This window comes from Lycium ferocissimum, unplaced genomic scaffold (assembly GCF_029784015.1).
Source record: "Lycium ferocissimum isolate CSIRO_LF1 unplaced genomic scaffold, AGI_CSIRO_Lferr_CH_V1 ctg1292, whole genome shotgun sequence".
NCBI lineage: Eukaryota > Viridiplantae > Streptophyta > Magnoliopsida > Solanales > Solanaceae > Lycium > Lycium ferocissimum.
This window is the reverse complement of record NW_026714600.1, coordinates 85872-110401: the sequence shown is the minus strand read 5'-3', so window position 1 is coordinate 110401 and position 24530 is coordinate 85872. Positions and strand designations below refer to the sequence as shown.

The 24530-nt window shown below is 36.9% G+C and overlaps 1 long non-coding RNA gene across 2 annotated transcripts; it reads right to left on the bottom strand.

Moving 5' to 3' along the window:
* Nucleotides 1-19497: 19497 nt before the first annotated feature.
* LOC132042040 (uncharacterized) lies at nt 19498-24272 on the bottom strand. Of its 2 annotated transcripts, XR_009411318.1 has the most exons (6): nt 24100-24272; nt 22196-22515; nt 21450-22109; nt 20986-21086; nt 20383-20430; nt 19498-19743 (listed from the first exon to the last, which is right to left on the bottom strand). It is a non-coding gene; the product is annotated as an uncharacterized LOC132042040 (long non-coding RNA). The 2 variants fall into 2 exon arrangements; XR_009411319.1 differs by lacking the exon at nt 22196-22515 and having other exon boundaries at nt 19506-19743.
* Between the last annotated feature and the right edge of the window lie 258 nt (nt 24273-24530).

The window sequence follows — 24530 nt, the reverse complement described above, 5'->3', positions numbered from 1 at the left end:
GTGGCCTCAGATTTCCCAATGGGGGTCTCGTTGACCAAGTCAACCCCCTAAAACCCAAAATCAACTTTCCAACACAAGTCCTAAAACACACCCGAGTGCATTGGGAACCGAACCAAACCCGCCAATCAGTCACAAATGATCATTCGGACCTCTCAGAATCTACGAAATTTCAATAAAAGTCTGTTTACCCAAAAGTCAACTTTAAGTCAGCCGTTTTTCGCTTTAAGCCTAGATTTCCACAAAATAGCCTAAATCATATCCAAAGACCTCGGGATGCGTGTCAATGGTCCCCTTGGGTCAAAAGTGAGCTAACTAAGCTGGGGAAAAGGTCAAAAGCATCAAAAAAGCAATAACGACCAAACGAGTCATTAAATTTGGTATCTTTGTTTCTGAATTTTCTTTAGAGTTGTGAAAGGATGAAGGTATTGGAAAATACCCAAGTATATTTATATGGACTTCAGATTACTCTAATTAGCATAAACATACATTTGATGTCGGCTTTTAGGTAATATAATGAAAAAATAATTAATTTGGACACATTATAAAGCATCCTCTGTGCATCAGTAAGAAAATCTTATACAATTATAGTTATGCATGCAAAAATAATACAAAGAAAAAGATGTTCAAAGGAACAGAAAACCTATATCACACCCCAAATCTGACTGGGGCGAACTATGCTCTATATGCAACTACTATGAACCTGTAACAGATTATATGATGACCTTTGTATACAAATGTGAAAACTGGCCCATGGCATAAAACTTATGTAAAATTGAATACAAATAAACCCACCAATAATTTCTATGATGCCTCTACAAATACCTACAACGGAACAACTGATGTAAATGTCGAGATAGGGCCTCGACCTACTCGTAATCTCTGTACATGAGGGTACTATACCTGACTCGGCTCTAAATAGAGATGGAACTTACAACACCTTCGCTGAATATCTATAATACCTAGTAAGAATGTCTGCCAACCTATATATCTGGACCTGCAATGTAAAATATGACACATACAGTGCCCCCGGCATAAGGGTCATCAGTACAAAAAGATTGTACCGAGTATGTAAGGCAGACAGAAAAACATAATCAAATACTAAATCTGAAATAGATACATATGAAACATAATCGAAATACACATCAGGAGATCAAAGAATACTCTATGAAGTCACATGACACGTCTTAATGAGCTAATGTTATTATGAACATTTTTCTGTGTTTTTCAGATGATATATCTGGGTTGCTGTGTGTAGCAATGTTTTGGGTCATTCACTGAAGGACTTCGAATCATGATACATTAGGTTTCTTATTTACTTTCTTTAGAACAAGTGAGTCGTATATACCATGTGAGGGATACATCATACAATATGAATGCAACCATGTACATATGAAAGACCGTGAGGTGGCACCTATGCATTTCATTAGGCCGTCCATAGGGCTCACATTTACCTGGGCAATAACTATGTGTTTCATTATCAAACTGTCCATAGTCAACCCTTATTGTGCACCTATGTGTTTCATCATCAAACTGACCATAAGGCAGGAAACATATGAGTATGTATTGATCACTGTGCACCCATGCGTTTCATTCAGACCGTCCATAGGGCGTGCAATATATGAGTATGCGATGAACATAATGCAAATGAAAATGAGCATTCTTATACATCACACATATAAAAGTATACGATAAGCATTCTGGAGATCTTTAGTTGTTAGCTTATGGAGGCATTACACATGATTCTTACAAGGCCGTTCACATTTGGAACTGGTTCATCGACCGTATATATATATATATATATATATATATATATATATATATATATATATATATATATATATATATATATACATATATATACATACATACATATATGTAGATTACTCATGTGATGGGATTTGACATTCTTGCTACAAGGACTTCTACACAATCATATGGAAGCTTGATAAGATACGAATAAGATCACATGAAAGGAACAACTATGAACAAATAGGAGACTTGTGATTCTTTATTTCTTTAGAACTCATTTAAAGAAAGGGACATATGATTGTACTTCATGTCGGAGAAGACGGATATGATCCAGACATACGCACTTGTTGTTCTACCATACTCATTTGTTACTTTCCGACCTATACCCTGATTCTCTGAATCATCTTACCCCTATAAAGGACTATGCTCGTCTATGTCAATGTGATTCACCTTAAGGGACGTTTTATAACCCACAAATGGTAGTCCAAATACTGTCAACATAATTCACCTTAAGTAGAGAACTATAGATCCATAACGATCATCTAGTGTCGTCGATATGATTTACCTTAAGTGACGATCTAGAATCCCTTCACGATACTTTGGAACTCATCTATCTAACTATACCTCAATAGAAGTTGAAGTTTGTCGATGTACCCTCGAAGCTAGTCACATGCTTAATATTACTTTATAACCTGTAATTAACCAACTATTGATCAATTAATTTCCTATCTTCCACCACAATCACCCATTTAACTAATTACATATATAATTAATTTTTGAATTTCAATTGACTTAAATACAGATCACTTTTAACACACTTCATATACTCATTACCATGATCATGTGATATAACACTAGTCTATAGACTCTTTTGGTACACAAAATATTAGTCCGAATCATCGCCATCACGCCTTTTAGTGTTAAATCATTTCGGGAATTTATCCTTTCATACACTGAGCTCTGGGTCTGCATAATTGAATATAACCAAAATTCTTCGGGGCTCGAGTCTATTTACATACGTCGAGCGGTTCAAACCATAGCCCATAATCATGGGGTATTATATTGACAAAACTTATTCGCTTTGATATGTTGACCTGTAATCCTTACAACACTTCCTCAACACACGTTTTCAATAATCACTATCCTTATAAAGGACCGTAATCCCTCTAGGTTTGTATTAATCTACTTTAAGACATAACTCAACACGTGAGAATACGGGATGTAACATCCTCCCTAGCCGCCACCCCCTCCGGAACATTCGTCCTCGAATGTTGAGGTACATAGGGGAGAAATAACTCTTATAGATTTTACAAAAATTTTGATAGTCTCCCCTATCATTGGGCACTACTCAAGACCTACAAACAGCCAAAACCCAACCCATATCACAGGGTACGCAGAATTATCACATATAAACATCAGACCTCAAACCTCACCTCAAGTACAAGTAACTCCATCTTGTTGTCTTAGCTCAGAGTATCACCTAGTTATGGAATAAGGGTTAGTCTGACAACATATAACTTAGGCTAAGGGAACTCATAATCGAATCACAATCATCAATCCTTTTGTTTGGAACAGGTGAGGGTTCTTAGATCTCATCTCGTGTTCAGCTTCCTATATCATTTCTTTATTATACTGGTTTCTCCATCACACCTTCACGGAAGCCACATCCTTTGCCTCAACTTGCGGACCTGTCGATCTAAACTACCAACGGGAACTTTTTCGTATGACAGGTCCTCTGTAATTTGCACGTCATCAACTGGAACAATTTGAGAAGGGTCTCCGCAACATATATACATAGAACACCGGTTTAACGGACTCTAACTTCGAAGGCAGCTCCAACTTGTAATCCAGGTGGTCTATTCTTTCAGTGATTCTATACAGCCCAATATATCTCGAACTGAGCTTTCCCTTCTTTCCAAATCTCATCACGCGTTTCAAAGGTGAAATCTTCAAGAATACCCACTCATCGACCTAAAACTTCAAATCTCGTTGTCGTACATCTGAATGATTTATGACGACTCTGAGCTTTTAACAATCACTCCTGGTTAAGGCTCATTTTCTCTATAGCCTGATGAACTAGAGTAGGTTAATATAACTCTGACTCGCCCACCTCGAACTATCCGATAGGGGACCTACACTTTTACTCGTACAACGCCTCACATGGTGCCATCCTGATGCTAGCATGATAGTTGTTATTATATGCAAACTCACGCACGCAACAAACCCCCGAGTGTCCAATCCATGCACTCGCCGACCGTTTATCTGTGGATGAAAGGTTGTACTAAGATGTGACCATTTAGGCAATGACCTATAAGCCCATTTAGGCTCACCTCGCGACTTGTCAATCTCCACACATGGAGACACTTGTATGTACTATTCTAGGACCCACATTTAGTACCTTCTAAAATTATAATCTAGCCCTCTGGCATTCATCTTACCCTCGAGAAAGTCTATGCTCGTCTATGTCGATAAGATTCATCTCAAGGGACATTCTACAACCCAGTAGTTATAATCTAAATGACATCAACACACTTCACCTTAAGTTGAGAACTATAGGTCCATAATGATTACCTAACGCCGTTGATATGATTTACCTTAAGTAACGATCTAAAATTCATTAACGAGACTCCGAAACGTATCCATTAAGCTAAGCCTCAGTAGAATCTTACATGATTAACAACAACAGCCACAATATACCCAGTGAGTCCCACAATGTGGGGTCTGGGGAGGGTAGATTGTACGCAGACCTTACCCCTACCTTAGGTAGGGAGGCCGTTCCTAAAACCCTACCAAGAAAAAGCATGGGAAAGATTAGATACGGGTAAATAATTCAAAGCAATTATGAAAATGAAAACAACGAAAGTAAATAAGCCATGATAAACCATTCTGTGTAAACAGATACTCGTACAAATTAAAGGACAAGAAACTAAAGATCAATGCAACTACTCGCAAGAAAGGATAAACGCGACTACCTACTCGCCTTCTACCCTGATCTGAGTCCTCCATATCCTCCTATCTAAGGTCATGTCCTCGGTAAGCTGAAGATGCACCATGTCCTGTCTAATCACCTCTCCCCAGTACTTCTTCGGCTTACCTCTACCTCTTCTAAAACCGTCCATAGCCACCCTCTCGCATCCCTGCACTGGGGTATTTGTGTCTTTCCGCATCACATGCCCAAACCATCTCATCCTCGCTTCCCGTATCTTATCCTCCACCGAGGCCACTCCTACCTTATCTCGGATAACTTCATTCCTAATCCTATCGCTCTTAATGTTCCCACACATCCATTGCAGCATTCTCATTTTTGCCACTTTTATCTTCTGAACGTGAGACTTCTTGACTGGCAAACACTCCACCCCATACAACATAGTCGGCATAACCACCACTTTTTAGAACTTGCCTTTGAATTTTGGTGGCACCTTCTTGTCGCACAACACTTCGGAGGCAAGCCTCCATTTCATTCACCCTGCACGAATACGGTGTGTGACGTCATCATCAATCTCTCCATTTTCTTGTATAATAGACCCAAGATACTTGAAACTATCTATCTTCTGTATGACCTGGGTGCTAAGCTTCACTTTCACGTCAGCCTCATGCACCATATCGCTGAACTTGCACTTCAAGTACTCTGTCTTGGTCCTATTCAACTTGAACCCTTTAGACTCTAGAGTTTGTCTCTAGACCTCCAGCTTAGCATTAACTCCGCTGTGAGTCTCTTCAATCAGGACTATGTCATCCGCGAATAACATACACCACGGCACCTCACCTTGAATTTGCCGCGTCAATCCATCCATCACCAAGGAAAATAAAAATGGGATAAGAGCTGATCCTTGGTGCAACCCCATCATAACTGGGAAGTGCTCTGAGTCTCCTCTCATAGTCCTTACCCTGGTCTTGGCCCCGTCATACATGTCCTTGATCGCCCTACTATACGCCACAGGTACACCTCTAGCCTTCAAGCATCTCTATAGAACCTCTCTTGGCACTTTGTCGTATGCCTTTTCTAGGTCGATGAACACAATGTGTAAGTCCCTCTTCCTCTCCTTATAATGCTCCACCAGTCTCCGTACAAGATGAATAGCTTCTGTAGTAGAACGCCCCAGTATAAATCCAAGCTGGTTCTCTGAAATAGACAATCTTACATGATTGATTCCCCTTATACTATATATCTCTTTAACAATCACACCAGGCATATAATAGTATACGTATGCATATCATGAGCTCCAGTGGCATTCAGAGTTTTATGTTGATCCTTCCTTTTATCTTTTTACATTGATATCTTGTCATATGTTCATATTTGCCTTACATACTCGATACATTCATTCGTACTGACGTCCCTTTACCGAAACGCTGTATTTCATACTTGTAGGTCTAGGTAGACAAACTTATGGACCTTCCTAGTAGATTACCGAGCTTAGTAATTGGTTGGCGTGCTCCTTTCTTCCTGAGTTGCCCTTTGAGACGGTGTGCTAGTGTACTTAGGTTTTGGGTATGGCAGGGCCCTATCCTAACCTTATGTCAGTCATGATACTCTTAGAGGCTTATAGATATATATCCTGCGTATAGTTGTATTGTGTGGCCTTCTCAACCTATGTTTTAGTGTACAGTGTTCCAAGACGGCCTCATCATGTGACGGCCTTGTCGGCTCATGTCGAGTAGGTTGGTGCTCGGCAAGTAAGGTTGGGTGCCAATCTCGCCTCTCTGGTTTGGGACGTGACAACGCCCTTTCTTTCTCCTACCTTACAGTAATACAAAAACCCCCTTATGATGTTAACAATACCTTCCATACACCACATCATACTAAACATCCCCTTAAATAGCAGATACGAATCACTAAGCTGGTTCCCAACTTCCGATCACCGTCCTGTGGATCCTTTTCAAAAACACTTTAAAATACTTACTTGAATCCATATGACGAGAAAAAAGCTTCTTACCTTGTTTGTTGTTCCCCTAAGAATTCATCACTTGAACTTTGCTAAGAGAAACCCTTGATTCAAGAATCCAAGATAGATTGACGGTGTGATTCATGTTTTTGAGGAAGAACTATACTAGAGAAGTATTTGGATCACTTACCTTGACCTTGGAGGGTGAGGGGAGGAGAGGAAATGAAGATATTCAATTCCCATAGCTTCGAACAATGAAACAAAGAAATCTCGAAGTTTTGGCTTATAAAAGATAAGCTTTGGCCGACTTAACTTGGAGGTGCCACGTGTCTGCATGTAATTGGGCACTGTGCAAGTTCATAGTAAAATGTGCATAACTTTTTGCTCCGACATCGTATTGATGAACGGTTTGCAAATACTAGACATAAAGACATTTAATTTGATAGGTGGATCACCCTCTAAATCCACATAGACCGGTCGCAACCCTCACTGGAAGTTGGACCTTGTTCAAATGCATTCTGAAAAACTTAACTACGGGCGACTTTTGACATCGACCTTTTCTAATAATGAGATTTTCATGGATTCACTTAGATACCTCCAAAAATCTTTATGACTCAAGTCTCATGACATTTGTTGCACGGTTCAACTCTTACTCCGAACGTACGGGATATTACAAGCTACTAGATATCAGCCAAAATCCTATTACCAACAACATGCTTTTAAACTAAGAAAAGTAGTCACTATAAGAAAACTCAGCGGCGACAACACAGAAATTAAGGAAATTGAGAAATTCAAAAAATTATAAAGAATTCATCAACTACGGCCTACAGATCTCATTAGTGATAACAATGTACAAGAAAATAAAGAATAAAAAAATCTACCAGAAATATTAAGCATAGCAGAGACAATATGAAACTGAAGTTGAGAAATAATAGAACTTGAAAAAAATCCTCAACTACAAATGCCACACTAAGCCAAAGAAGAAGAAAAATGCAGATGGACCTCACAGGACACATTAAAGAAGAGAGAGTGGAGAAAGTAAAAAAAAAAAATAAGAAAAATTTACCGTAATTTAGAAAGACACCAACACCAAAGACAAATTTGAATCAAAGCAGAGAAAATTAAGACGATGACTAGAATTGAGGAGCACTAATAAAGGCCAGAAGCATAGAAGGAGAAGCAAGAGAATTATAGAATCTATGTGAAGAAGAATCATATATAAGTGACTTTACTTCCAAATTTTCCCCATGAGATATAAAAATTAAAATATTTCCACTGTTCGTCCTTCCCAACTGTCGCTTCTAAATATTAGTATTTTTTTAATCAAAATATTATTAGTAATAGTAAAGTAGAATGAAAAGGTGAAGCAGATTATCCGATTTAAAGTAATTTTTTGTTACTATTATACAAATACAATAATTAACACATTTCTTTGAATAAAAAATTCTAAGAATAGTCAGTATGAGAAGAAAAGCAAACAACAATATGAAAGATACTTTTTCTTTATATTTAGATTTTTTATTTCAACTTGTGTGATGTTTTATCCCTCCGTTTTTACTTATCCTCTATATTAAAAATAGATGTTCATTTTTACTTGTTCAGTTTGAAAAACTATGAGATAATTTACTATTTTATACCGATTTTATCCTTACTATTAATTATTGGGTTGGAAACTTCAATGAATTGTTAGTTGTTGCACAAACTTTAAAGTATTTTTGATTGATTTCAACCATTAAATGACTTAGTAATAATTAGGAGTGATATAGTAAAATTGTCATACTATTTATGTCTTCTTAAGGGTGTGCTAAGTCAATACATGACAAGTAAAAAAGAACGGAAAGGAGTACAATTTTGTGCGGCATAAAATTTAAGAAAACAAAGAACCTTTTTTCTGCCAATACAGGGACTTTGAAGTCAATTAGGTCAAAATGAAGTAATCTTATTGGTTGAAAAAGAATTTCACTATAGCTCCTTTGTAAGTGTTTTTATTGCTTTGACTATTTTACCCTCCTACTTTGGAGTATGTTATGCTTGTGTCAGGTTTTCTTCTGACATATCAGTTGCTTCTGCTTTGTTAAAAAAAAAAAAAAAATTACGGCCGGTTCCGAAAATATCTCTCTTTTCAGTAAAGATCTCTTTTTTTCTTAGAAATATCTTTATGGAATCTTTTAAAAGCAACTCAATATTTTAGAAAATAATTTTGGCGGAATAGCTTGTATCTGTCCATTTTTGTCATGTCGGTGTTCGTACTTATGGATTTGCCAACTGAACCCCTCTATTCAAAAAAACTGAACATTTTAAATCCTCTGACCGTTGATCAAGCATACATGGCATTAATCTTGCTGAGTTGGACAAAATGTGTGAGATACATGCGTATTAAGAGCATGAATGTTATAGTTTTGATTAAAAATAAATAAAAAAGAAAACAAAAAAAATTCCTGGCTGTTGACATTGTGATGTTTTGATGATTGACAAAATACGATAACAAATCAGATAACAGGTTCACAAACATGATCCATCCAGATATAATACAATTATATTTTAGAAAGATGATATAGTAAAAAAGCAGCTCAATGAAGAAGTAGAACAAATATGAATGCATGTCTATACCAAAGAGTCATCATATGCAGAAGAGGGATGATCACAGGTCATCAAGTGCAATGGATGAATGACCTAGAAATGATCAGTGGTGAAGGAGTGGAGAAGACCAGTTGCAGATACAGAGCTACACATGATCAACGAAACAAGTCTGGCAACATGTTCCATCATCCATACCAAAAGCAGACTCAAGAAGAAGTCAAAAGTATGAATGTGAAAGGGATGATGAAATAGGTTTGAGAACATGTTCCATCTCAGACAGTGTAGAGATTCAGAGGCAAACGAACCAGGTGGATGACACGGGTTCGTGAACATGTTCCAGGGCAAGTCCTACAGCAACTAGGATTTGCAGAAATATGGAAAGAACTTGGTGATCAAGTATAAAAGATTTCTTGCCATATTTGTAAGGATTAGTAAGCCTCCTACATGTACAAGGAGGGGACTCAACAAGGCAAGAATTCAAATACTACATAAATCCTATTACTTGTCATTGACTGACTAGGAAAGGGCTTTGTGTTCACCAACCTGTGGAGCTTCAATGTTATGAATACCCAGGTCATTCCAAAAGGAAGTTTATGCACCCACAAAGAGAGAATTCAGAATATTAAGCAATCAAAAGACATATCAAGAATATTCAAGAATCCACGGTTAAATCCCTAGTACAAGAAAATGGATTGAAGGAGTTGTTCTACTGAATAATGTTTTGCAGTTCTTAAGTCTAGAATCTCTTATTAGGTTTGCTCTATCGAGTTGTATCTGTATCCGCTTATTAAGAAGCATAAACGTAGATACAAAGATACAGACCGTTGAAACTTCAAGTAGGAGCTTACTACTTGAAAATAGCTTACTAGTCAAAGTTTGGGTAGCAAGGGTGGTGTAGGGATTAGGTTGCAGAGTTTGTAACTTAATTTGCATTTGAGTGATTGTAGTAGTGGAGTTGAAGTAAATCCTGCAGGCTGTAGGTCGTGGTTTTTATCACCTTTGAGCTGGGTGGTCTCCACGTAAAAAGCCATGTGTCCTGTACTTCCCGTTTGATTTTATTCCGCAAACACGTTTATAGAACATGTTAGGTAACGTGTTCTTTCCATAGCAAAAAGTATGTACACATTAGGACAGACACTTAGGTCGTGCAAAGTCAATAAGTGGTATCAGAGCAAGGTTCTCATCCTAAGGCTAACACCTTGAGAAAAGAATCTTGATTAAAAGGTGCACGATCTCTGAAGACACAGAAGAAATTCTCACAAGATTAATAAAGATGAAGACCAAAGCAAAAGGGAGAAAAATCCAAAAAGGAGCACAAGATAGGGGTTGCTTCAAGTGTGAAAAAATGGACCACAGAGTTCGAGACTGTCTGTTATGGGACGCGAAGCAAAAGGAAAGGAAGAAGGAACAACCCACTAATGAGGAGAATAAAAGGACAACCAAGGCAATCATGATAACTCAGGCAACAAAAGAAGAGACAAAGGTAAAAATTCATGATTTAAAAGGCAAGTTGGATCCTCTCTCCAAGAAGAAACTCATGTCCCTAATGGCTACTCTGCTTGACGAACATAATGATATAAGCATGAAAAGAATTGAGTCATTCAATGCCCTCTCTCTCTTAAAAGGTGATCTCATGACAAGTATAGTGGGCAAGGAAGAGGATAAAAATGAAAATCGATCTCTAAAGGAACAAGTGGCTCAACTAAGTTCATTCACCCTGGCTTTACAGTAAGAAGTGATAAAGCTAACTGTTGAAAAAAAAAAACACTAAGGACAAAGACGAAATTCCTCAGGACTAATGCAAAGTTAGGAAGGTTAAAAGGGAATTTCATGAAGAAAAGGGAAAGAGCAGGGAAATCAGAGAAAGACTATCCAAAGCAAAAGTTGATCGAAATAGAGCAAATTAGAGGATTCAAGCTTTGAAGCTGATCTTCAATCTCTCTAGTCCGACATTGAGAGCTGCTATGAGATTGAAATGTGGAAAACACCTAAAGAAAATTCCAAGAAGAAAAGGCGGACTCCTTACCCAAAGAGTATAGTGGATATCAGACATAAGGAGGAGAAGGGAAGATATATTAGGTCCAACAGCAAGTATGGAACAGGTCTATGGAACAAATCTATTAACTTAGTGCCTGTATGGAGAAAGAAAGAACAACTTATCCTATGTTGAAGAAAAGGGATCCAAGATACTCATGGGTTCCTACGAACACTTCTTGATTGATTAGCAATGAGGGAGGAGCAGAGAAGCAAGTTAGAATGATCCATAAATAGTTCTTGCTCAAGACATGAGAAGAATTATCATTAAAACACTGCTCGCTCTCAAGATAAAGGAAGGAAATAAATTCAAAGGGAGTCTATTCAGCCTAATGAAACATAGAGGCAAAATAAAAAGGGGAACAGAAGCAAGGATAAGAAATGTAATCATGAAGAATCCCTCAAGGGCAGGTATGTGCACCATCCTTATGTTTTAAATAAATATGCAGACCATATGAAATTGTTTTTAACCTATTCCGGCTTAATATACAAAAGTAGATAGGGGCAACCCATCCAAACCTCATAAAGCGATTTTCCGTGAAATTATTTAAATTTCAAAAGCTTGCTCCTGGCCAAGCTTTCCTTCAAACATCCCTATTCTATCAGACAATCTGAAGAACAAAAACTTATAGCCATCCTCTCCTTCAATGGAACAACAGACATCTTCCTCAACTAACCCTACCTCCACTATCCCACTACATCCCAGTGCTTCTAGCATAACCACTTTAGCAAACCCTAACATTCGTGAGTCATCCACTTTAGGGACATCGGCAACTGAAATCACGACCTCCAATTCTCAAAGCCAAAACCTTAAGAGAACCAAAGCAAAGTCATGTCGCACAGATGAACCAATCGCCTCAGATAACTCTCAATTTGACCCTTCCATGGCATCCCTCTCCAATCACTCTAATGTATTAGAGACTCATATTGGCCTATTTGAAATAAAAGGAGAAGAATGTAAAAGCCTAGTGTGCTGAATGTCAGAATTACAAGGAACCTACCACACTGGTCTTCTTGAACAAATAAACCTAATGGTTATTCCGAAAATTGTGATCATAAAAAAAATCGAGGATGCCCATGTAGTGACCTCTATAAGTGAATTGAAAGTTGATACACTAGAAGAGGAAATTGAGGAAGCACACATGAGGGGGAACACTGGCAACAATCTACTGATGAAACCGACATGGCTGCTGAAACAAACGGTGTTGAAGATAGAGTAAGTTTTGCTGGTATTGGAAATGAAATCGATGAGAAAGATGAATTATTTGAAACTAAAAAATCAATAGAAAAGATTGTGGCAGAAGTACTAAAAAGTCTGAGTGAAGGAGAAGCAAGAGTGACTGAATTAGAAAGAAACCCTGAACCTTCTGTCAATACCATGGAACAATTCCTCACTGCAGACACCCAGATGTCCATGGAACAAGTCGACAAACCTGGTCAACTAGAAGAACGGGTGCCTCACCAAAGTTCAGACAAGGCAGAGTATGAAACAGATAATGACAGTGATGTGCTCATCAAAAAAATTGTAGGAAAAAAGGTCAGATCCAGACTTAGAAAGCCATCAGGTGAGCTAGTTCTAAGACCTGCTGATGAAGTAATGGAACGCAAGGGTCCCTCAGCAGGTTACAGGGCCCCGCACACCAGGGTACACAAGAGAAAGGCTGAAGAAGAACTAAACAAATCCATAATGGCCAGTAAAAGACGTGTTGGATCAAAAGCAAAAATCATCAGACCTGTCTCAAACTCTCACATTGAGTTAGCCAAGGAATTAACACCTACAAAAGCAGATAATAAAAGAGAAAATCAAAGATAGGGTTACCTCTAGGCCCACACGAGCTAGGAGGAGTTCCAATCATGGTTCTACGAAAGAAAAGGTAAGTTTAAATTGAGCAATGAGATAACTGAAAGTGAGAAGAATGAGTCATCTGAGTCAGAAGACCAAGATCTCAAGGACATAGAGAATTATCATGACCCAGAGGACTCAAAGGAGTAAACATTAAGAAAAGTGATGGTTATTCAAATATAGTCAGTACACAGAGGTAGAGTGGTTACAGGTCATAGAGGACCTGAGATGGATATGCTTTTGGAAAGAATAGAGTTTCAAGGGTGGAGCGATTTATTTCTTCAAAGAAACGAGAAAAGAACAATGTGTAGAGAACAGGTTACAGAGTTCTACATCAATGTTGCCTTTCAAGAAGAGCAACTCACCAGCAGTGTAATGGGAATTAAGATCGTGTTGAACGCTCAAACGCTGGGGGAAATCCTTAAAGTGCCTTTTGAAGGATATGCAAGTTATGCTAAGAATGAGTGGCCTTCACTTCAAGAAACGGCAAGTCCCAAGGATATGACAAGGAATTTCTCAGGTAACCCAACAACCAAACAAAGATAAGAGAGTACCAAAGAGTGAGATATCTAAGCTTTATCAATTGTATTTCGAAGTTGTACATCGCATGATAGTGCCAAGAAAGGAAGGAAGAGGTGAGGCAAGTTTCCTGGACATAGTACTTATGGAGCTGCTTGACAACAAAATCCTGATAAACTTTCCGAACCTCATGATTCAACATATGCACAAGATTTCACTACAGGCAACAAAAAGACATGGGCTAGTCTATGGATTTTGCTTGGGTGACATCTTTGACTACTTTGCAGTACCTATCAAAGTATGGCAATATCAAAGTATGGCAATATTAGACAACAAAGGACATCATTGGGTCTGTGGAACAAGTTGTTCAACCCGTTCCTGTCAAGAATGCAGATGAAGAGCTGCAAGTATTAAGAAATCATCTTGCAGCCAAGGAAGGAGAAACTATTGCGTTGAAGGAAAACCATCTATGTGAACCGGGTATGTTACGAGCCAAGTATGAGCGAGAAAATGTAGCACTAAATGCCCAACTCTTGAGTCTACAGACGACACTGAATAAGGAAAGGGAAGAAAATACAAAGACTATTCAAGACTTGGTTGCTGCTCCTACCAAAGACAATCCTTCAACCTCTAAACCATCCTCTTAGTTTTACCTAGGAATTTGCCTTTTTAACCCTTGTCTTCTTTTTCTTTGTTGGTATGTAGTGATAGTGTCTACTAACAGTTAAAGGACTTATTTTTGAATGATGCTAACTCTAAAATTTATATAACATTCAAGAGATCAGTATTGCTGGTCTATTTATTTTATGCCTAAAGGGGGAAGGAATGACTGAAACAAGTATAATCGTTAACCTGGTTAAATTAAGATAATTGTGTAAGACGAGTTACCAGGCTATACAAAGAGAAAGCAAGAAGTTTTTCATCATCAAAAAGGGGGAATTTGTTGACATTGTGAAGTTTTGATGATTGACAAAATACGATGACAAAGCAGATAAATGAACCAGGTTCACAAACATGATCCATCTACAAATAATACAATTATATTTCAGAAAGATGATTTAGTAAAGAAGCAGCTCAATGAAGAAGTAGAAGAAATGTGCAAGTATGTTCTATACCAAAGAGTCACCATATGCACAAGAAGGATGATCACAGGTCATCGGGTACAATGGATGAATGACCTAGAAGTGATCAGTGGTGAAGGAGTGGGGGAAGACCAATTGCAGACACAGAGCTACACATGATCAATGAAACAAGTCTGTCAACATGTTCCATCATCCATACCAAAAGCAGACTCAAGAAGAAGTCAGAAGGATGAATGTGAAAGGGATGATGAAACAAGTTTGAGAACATGTTCCATCACAGACAGTGCAGAGATTTAAAGGCAAACAAACCAGGTGGATGAAATAGGTTCGTGAACATGTTCCAGGACAAGTCCTACAGCAACTAGGATTTGCAGAATTATGTAAAGAACTTGGCGATCAAGTATGAAAGATTCCTTGCTATATTTGTAGGGATTAGTAATCCTCTTACACGTAAAAGGAGCGGACTCCATAAGGCAAGAATCCAAATACTACACAAACCCTATTACTTATCATTGACCGACTAGGAAAAGGTTTTGTGTTCACCGACCTGCGGTGCTTCAATGTTATGAATACGGAGGTCTTTCCAAGAAGAAGTTTGCGCACCCACAAAGATATAATTTTAGAATATTGAGCAATCAAAAGACATATCAAGAATATTCAAGAATCTTGGGTTGCGTCCCTAGTAGAAGAAGACGGATTGAAAGAGTTGTCCTACTAAATAATGTTTTCCAGTTCTTAAGTCTGGAATATCTTATTAGGTTTGTTCTATAGAGTTGTATCTTTATCCGCTCATTAAGAAGCATACACGTAGATACAAACCATTGTAACTTCAAGTAGGAGTTTATACTTGACGATTCTTGCTAGTCAGAGTTTAGGGAGCAAGGCTGGTGTAGGGATTAGGCTGCAGAGTTTGTAACTTAATTTTCATTTGGCTCATTGTAGTAGTGGAGTTGAAGTAAATCCTACAAGTCAGTAGGTCGTGGTTTTTATCACCTTTGAGCCGGGTGATTTCCTCGTAAAAAATTATGTGTCCTTTACCTTCCTATTTGATTTCATTCCGCAAACATGTTTATAAAACAAGTTAGGTAATGTGTTATGTAGGAATAAAGGATTGATTATAAAACGGGAGGTAATAAGATAAATTGAGGAGGAAAAATATAAAGGAATAAGTATAGGTATAGAAAGAAAAGGAAATATGTGAAGTACGCGCGCTTAAGAAGTAGTCGTATTATGAGAAAAGGAAGATGCATCTCCTACGAATATCCTATACCAAGACATAATGAGTAAAGTATATAAACGAATAAGTTGGAAAGAAAAATGTGGCCATGAGTTATGAGTTTGCCGTATGACGATAAAGCGATAAAGCAAGGCTATCATCAACGACAAATACGATATGATTATGATTGGTTTTGAAATCAATGTTGAGTGCAACACAAAAGTAAAAGAGTATGAGGCATAAGGGGTATTAGTTACGCATGAGACTTAGATATTTGAAAACAAAGATGGCGGGTTTAAGGGAAAATGCATTTACATTTAGTATAAGTCGATTGCGGGAAAGAGAGGAATAACTTGAGATGGGGAGAAAAGGGAAAGATGATGCTATAAGTGAACTCTGAGTATCGAAGAATGGGATAAGTAAGTAGGTACACATTAAGACAGACTCTTAGGTCGTGCAAAGTCAACACAGCCCCTCTTCATCTTTTTCGTTCACCCCCATTAAAAAAAAAATTCCAGTCCTCACCCCTGTTCATCTTCTTCTTGCAATCTTGATGGTGGCAAAAACCTAACTCAGCTCTGCAAATCTTCTTTCAACAATAAACCTACCAATGCAAAGACAATAACAAAGCCCCAGCACCCAACACATAAACTTTCTTTTCCACACATTAACTGAAAATCCAAAATGGTCAAACCTAAAATGAGTGTTGATAGCTGTACACTAAGTTTTGATCACTCACTTTAGAAGTTTAAGATTGAAATCTAATAGTATAATAAGCCTAAGGCAGTTCATCGCCCGGATGAGTTCCCTTGAATTATTTTTAGTGTTAGGTTCGAGTTTTTCTAGATTTAATCTATGTTGATATTGGACATGATTTTAACCCTTTAATTCTTGTGGTATCTTTGTAAATCAAGATTGAAGGTGGTAGCTGTGGTTACAGGATTTTCTTCTTCTTTTGTTTTTCTATTTGAATGGTGTTTGTCTAATAGAAATCAAAATACATCAATTTCTAATTTCTTTCATAAAATTAATCACAATTCTACACCAATAATTACGAAAGGGACAACCCAAAATCCCCAATTCATATTTGTATCCTACTCTGCAAATCCCATTTTCCTTAAGCATATAGAAACCTATGATTCAAATTTGCATATGCTGCTGGTTTGGTGAGTTTAGTGATCATGGTCAAGCTCACCGATCTATCGAGTGAGTAGTAAGCCTCCTTGGGATAATTATCAATATCTCTTCCTATCAAAATGAGATTAGGAGGGCGCCCTTTTTAAAGAGCCAGCCTGTCTTTCAATAGAAACTATTGGCAATTACCTTAGTCATTCTCTTATATAGTGTAGTCCCCATAGCAATGGGCTCTTGTTCTTCTTCTTCTTCTTCTTCATCCATTAAAACCTCTCCATCCATGACCCGATCCGAACCTAAACCCCCACCTCCAAATCCTCTTAAATTTGCATTCAATGGCCCTAGCAAAATGTTGAGATTTGATGCAATGAAGTAGGCTGATTGTAACATGATTTTGGTGGTGGATGGTGGTGGTGGTGGTAGGTGGAAGAGGGAGATGGGAGGGTGGAGGGTGGAGAGAGAAGAGAAAGGTTTGGTCTTCTTTTTTTAAGAAAAGGGGAATAAATTTGTTTTTTTCACAAAGCTAATTTTTATAAAAATAAATGATGAGATGACATTAATTTATCTAGATGGATCTGATGTGCCTTTCATGTCACGGCAAGTGAGCTACACACAGCGTCAGAGGGTTTAAAATGCTCAGTTTTTAAGGATAGAGAGGTTTAGTTGGCAAACCCATAAATACGTATACGGGCATGACGAAAATGAACAAGTATAGTAGCCTCCCAAACTATTCCTCACTGTATAAAGTCTTTTTATAGTAGCCTCCCAAACTACTCCTCACTGTATAAAGTCTTTTTGTTTATGTAATTCATTAACCTCAATACATATTAAAAATGTACCTAATTCTTCCCCAGATTCATAAATTGCATTTGGAAAGTATTTCTTTTATATTCGATTTTGAATCGGACAAGAAACTCCATGTGCTCCTCAATTTATGTGAGGATATTCAATTGGATACAAAATTTAAAAATTTTATTACTATAAATTATTTCATTAAGAGTAAATTGTGAAATTAAAGCTAAAAAGTTATACTTTTTGAGATTGACTTAAAAAAAATTAAATAAAAAAGTGTCACATAAATTGATATTTGAGATTTTGGAAATAATCTCAATAATGAGATAACATTTTTTGGCCATATATAAGAAGTTGTCATTAAAATTGCCATAATGAATATCTAAAGTTAAATAATATTCAAAAAAAAACATTTGAACTGATAAAGAAATAATATTCACATAAATTGGAATAATTTCCAGAATCGAATTAATTATCATACACAACAAAACAAAATCCAATATACACAACAACTTAACAGTGAATTAACTTCCCATATCTTACACTGCAAACATTAGATGTACATCTAATACCAGTCGACCAATCTTACTATTTTCAAGCGATAAAAAATTAGGAAAAAGCTAACAAACCTACTAACTACTAGCTAGAAGCTGCATCAATTTCCGCTTTCTCCCCACAATTTAAAAAGAAATGAAAAGGAAAGAAATAAGAAAAAAGAAAAAAAAAATTGAGACCAAACAGTTAATTGAGGAAGTAAGGGCCTTCTCTTTATGACCCAAAAAAAAGGGCCTTCTCTTAGGAGAGCATGGAACTGGGCAGGAAACACTTGGGCCAAAAAGCTATTTAGAAAGTAGCAGATAGCATGTGTTAGATTTCTCGTATAATCACCCCAACTAATGGTTATTATTTCAGAAAATCAACCTACTTTTTTATTTCAATTTTCCTCAATGAAAACTAGGCAAACTTTTTAAGATAATGACTATTAATTGAGTGAACATCTGAGAAATCAACTCCAAATAGCATATTACACGCTATCTACATATGGAATAGAAAATCCTTTGGACTATAATGATCATAGAACTCCTTTCCCGCAAAATCAATATTAATTTCTGCTTGATGATTAGTCCAATTGAAACCTGTAGTGTCTACAGGAAAATCCAGCCCACTCATCAAATTATGCTCCTGTTCACCTAGCAAACTCGGGACCGGTGTCTCCCACACCAAATACTTTCCATTCCCATCTTTAAATATCGATGCTTCCTCAAGCACAGAACACTCCGCACTTTCAATTATATTGGCCGAACAATCGCCTGTCACTACAAGAAAAAAGGTCTTTAGCGATGGAAAATCCGGTCGTTAAAAGACTAAATCTGGTCGCTATAGGTTAATAACGACCAGAAAAAACCCGGTCGTCACCGGTCATTAAAACCTCCGTCGTTAAAAGTTAACGACCGGGTTTCAAGTCCGGTTGTTAAATATCCTTTAGCGACAAGACAAATTCCAGTCGTAAAACCTAACTTTTGGCGACAAAATTTTCCCTTCGCTAGTTGACACACCAGTCGTTAAAAACAATTAACTACTACTACTACTACTACTGATTCGGCTGTTGAAGACATTAACGCCCAACAAATCCAATTGTTGCAGGTACTTTTAATAAAAATTATTGGATACTTGAAAAAATAAATAAATCATCACATTACTAAAAAAATATAAAAATATACACATTCAGATTACATGACATTATATTTGTCAACTACAAACAAAAGAGAATAAAATTATAGCTTTTACAAATGTGACATTTCTAAACAGATTGTAACAAAACCAAAGTAGATTGCTTCAATTGTTCTGCACTTTCTTCAAGGGTAGCAGGCCAGTTCTTTAGAATCCAGCTTGTAGATTGTAAATCTTGATCTGTTAAAAGATGAAAGGTCATCTCAATATAGTAACAAAACTCCAAATAGCTAGGCAAGAGAATGTGCAAGCCAAGAGAAAAGGATTCTCTATCTCGTAAAGCTCGAGCTCTAGAGTATCAAAATTCTAATTCAAGATTCCCTGATTGATTGATGTCCAGCTTTTAGTTCCAAGTATGCAACCTCATACATAACTTTATTCCATCAAATTAGAGCAACTAATGAGAAAATCTCCTAAACAGGACCTAAACCACTTTTCATATAGGTTTAGTAATAAAAATATCATGACATCTGTATTTTATTTAATGAATAGTATAATCATGACTCTTCTACCTTATCCATACTCATTATCTTCACATAGCAACAAATCACAAAACTTTAATAAGTACATCAACTTAAAACAATTAAAAGACTTGGTTTCGCATCACAGATTCTGAAGCCTAGGATCAAAAGGAATCGGTAAGAATATGAAATAATGAAACATATTCTATCAGTTGTTTTCACTACTACCAAAAAACTACTGGAGAAACTCTTACACAGAATATTGGAAACCAGATACTCCTGTTATTAGAAAGTGAGTTACTTCTACTAATATGTTTAAGGAATCAGCTTTGGTATAGAAGGCATGTTATTGTAGAACCTGGTATAAATTGAATGATACCGGATATCATTTTCCAGTTTTCCAAATCTGAAAAAAATTACAAATGGATGTGTTATATACATGACAATGGATGAATTACTTTTGTATCCAAAAAATAAATTTGATATAATAAAAGTAGAGGCATGCTCAAGCAGATGACACAACAAATAAGATGAAACAACGCACATTATGTAAAGTGTAGACTACTCTAATCTCTATGGATGAGATTTAATAACAAGAGCCACTTAAAGTAAAAAAGAGAAACACTAAGAAGTAACTAATTATAGAATAACCATAAAAAAAACAGGTCACCACCAAACTTATCTCAGTCTTCAAATTCTTGACCTATTAAAAGAACAAATTTATGTCAGTTTAGTAGCAATGACTAAACTTATGAAAGAAAAAAAGAGAAGACCACAATATTAGGAATTAGTACCAACTATGTACTATGATCCAAAATGCAGTAATGCAGACGGAGTACCAATAGCATAAGAATTTTGTACGGTCATGATTCACCTCCATTATTATATATTGGTAACATAATCCTCAAGTCCTACTTATGCCAAAATACACTGTACATATAGGGATAAGCGATGAGCTTACTTCATGAGAATATCATGGAACTCAAATTCAATGCAGAGAACAAGCTATCTCCACATCTTTGATAGCCAGTATAGTGGATGCACTACTATCCAACTAACAGGCTGCAAATTCCCAAAATAAAAAGAATGAAATGTCAACATAGAAGTTGCATCATGGACAAGTATTCTAATATATATCGGCAAAAATATTGAACCTTGAATCTGTCACCATGATGCTCATATTGCAGTAGCAGCGATATTAGATCAGAGAATAGAAGAGAAGAAGAGAAAGAAAAGAAAGCAGCAGCAACAGCAGTGATATCAGAAAAGAGAAGACAAGAAGAGGAGAAAAAATGCTACAGTAGCAGCAACATAAGATAAAAGAAAAGAAGAGAAAGAAAAAAAACAGCAGCAGCAGCGATATCAGAGATGAGGCGAAGAAGAGAAGAGGAGGAGGAGGAGGGGAAGAAGAAGAAATAATCATACCTGTAGCTTGAAGTATAGAAACCAGACCAAGGAAGAGAGCAACAAAACTAGTAAGAAAGTTGAGTCCTTTTCTGTTTAAAGTCAACTTTTTATTAAAATAAACGAAGTGCATGCTTCTCGCTTCTCCTCCACTTCGATCTTCTTGAGGAGAAGAGTCCCTTCTTTCTACCAGCGTGGCCTCAGCCTTCTGAAGCGCATGCCAGTCGCCTCACCTCAATGCTTTAGGCGACGAAGCGAGCGCTTTTAATAACATTGAGTTTCACAAGTCCAATATAGCATACCAAATATTTTCTTTACAGATTCTGACAAATCAAACAGAAAATAACTCAATAAATACAATGATATAAGCTCACAAGTATTTCGTTTTCATTTGTAAAAGAAGAAAAGGAGAAGGCAAAACAAAAAACTCATGTCTTAAATCCTTATAGTCACAGCTGCCCACATGTGATCCAGCTTATAATCCTCGATGTCCGCCCATTAATGTATGCGCAATGGACACATATTACGATCATTAACTAATATACCTAAGTGTCTTGCTGAGGCATGATGCTTCCCAACAATTCGATTGTGGTAAAAAGTGACGCTCAACGTTACTCCAGCTTTGAGTCCTGCACCTGATCGACCCTCTCACATTTTTTGCCTTTTAAGGTTCACATGGACCTGCAGATCTCAATGTAAGTCAATCATAAAAAAAGTTCTAGTCTAATAACAACAAAAGTAGATTACAAAATGAGACAATAAAATACTTATTTCGTTTCTCTGAGTGTCTTGCATCAGTTCAGCTTCTTGAGAGAGGGAAACATAGTCTTCCTGTGGATCAAAATCAGGAGCGTGCAAGACTCATTCTGAGCTAGCTCATTCAGATAAGAAGTTGTTGTATTACACTTTTTACTTTTGCCAATCGAAGGTCTTTGTTCAGCATTTACTCTTACTGAACTCAAAGCTCTAAAGCTTTTCCCTCGTCCCCTTGCTAAGGCACCAGGTGGAATGAATGAATGTTTCACAGCCTTCAAAGTTGATTCCATTTCATACTTTTGAGATTTTGACGGATTCAAGTCAGCCTAATCTAACCAAAAAACATAGCATTATTAAGCCACACCAGAAAATAATTTAGTACGTTTTCGATAGGAAAAGGGATGCCAAATAGCACTTCAACTATTCCTAATACATGACAACAGACTACGACCTTAACCAGAAAAGCGATGTGCCCGACCAGTGAGCTAGCACTTGCTGGATGTTCTGAGAAAGATATGAAAATGGAGATTCATCTATTGGTTCACTTAGCCGTCTAGGAAAATATGAATTTCATATATACACAGTGAAAAATTCCGACGAAGCACTGCCCCGTGACACTGTTTCCCCTAAGGTGGCTCAGCCCCTGCCTACCTTGAATAATAGAATAACCGTTACAAAGGCAAAAATATTAACTGTAAAATACTTTATGTGGAATTTTCTATTTCAAAAATGAATAGACAAATCAAGGATGAAGCAGTATAGAAACTTCAACTATTGCCTCCTCTGTCCAACCAACGTACAGAATACTCCATATGCTCTTTTTTTTTTTTTTTTTGGCTCAATCTGATAAGTCGTTCATGATACCAAGAAATATCTGTGAGAGAACAAAACTTCTCCAACTGCATGTTTTCTCCAAATAATTCGAGATTGTGACAGATATGTAGGGAGCATATTACAGAATAACTACAACTAGTAGCTGAAATAAAAGTATACGGAATGACCAAAGACTTGTATGACTTTAATCAACTGCTAAAAACTTTTAACTAAAGGAAGACATGTGAGCAACAAAGAATTTGGTAAGAAAATTTACAGCAAATTATCAATGGTTCATCTTCTTATGATATATCCTCTCAAGCGAGAACTTCTCCTGTTTGAAACAACACTCAAATACACATGAGTTGGAGAAAGACAAAATAAAAAACACCTCATGTAACACTGCATTGCAAATGGTTTCCTGAATTGAAAAGCAACTTGGTCTTGTCATTAGAAAGCAACCAAAAGCAAAAAGAACTCAACTGGCAGGGAAGGACCAAATTACCTAATTTAGGTACACATTCAATTATGAACTCAAAATGTTTGACATGATTCTACAACTACCTATATTCTATCCACCCTTCACAAGTTCCATAGGTTATTACATTTAACAATTCAAGCTTTACACTAGGATCCTTATTGTTTAAAGTTCTGTTCAAGGTAGTTGCAAAGGCATTCGCTATTAAATTATTTTTTTCTCCAGGTTTCAAACTGGTCGATCATAAATAAGTAGATTATAGAACAACAACAACAACATACCCAGTGTAAATAAGTAGACTATGACAATGGAAAATAGCCAAAACCAACGCTAATAGCCAACCAAAACAGTAGCACAGCTCAATCACAAGCAATTCTTCAATGATACAATTACCACAACTACCATATTAGCAGAAACAAAACACCTTCTAATGCCACATCACAGTTGCTATAGACAAAGGATCTGAAATCAATGCCACAATTTAATCCTAATTTTTCTTATTATCACTAATTTCCTTTTTTTTTTAAAATCGTGAATTGTAGGGTTGTTAAAACGGAGGATGACATGAATTGTAAGAGAGGCCCAATTTGGTGAACTACACAACTGAGAAAGTTAAAAAATTACCTCTAATTTGTAAGCTTGTAACTCAATTTTGCTCTTGGCAACAAAAATACTATGATACCTTGATGAGAGAAGAGATGGAAACCTAAAGAGAGCTTCCAAACTAGAATTCTGTAAATATTCAATTCTCCAATTTCACCGATTGCAACTGTTCTCGACGATCTGTTCACATAGAGAAACTGAAAGGGTTTTTCTTTTTCTTTTATTTAGGCTTGGTGGGGGGGGGGGGGGGGGGGGGGGGGGGGGCGTTCTGTACGTGGGTTGGGGAAAATTGTGGGAAAATATAGCGCCTTTTTTTTGGGTTAATTAATTTTAACGACCGGATATTTTATTTTTTAACGACTAAATTTTATCCCCTCGTTAATGGTGAATTAAAAACTGACCCAAAAAAATTGGTTGCTATAAATATGCAAATAACGACTGGATTCATATCC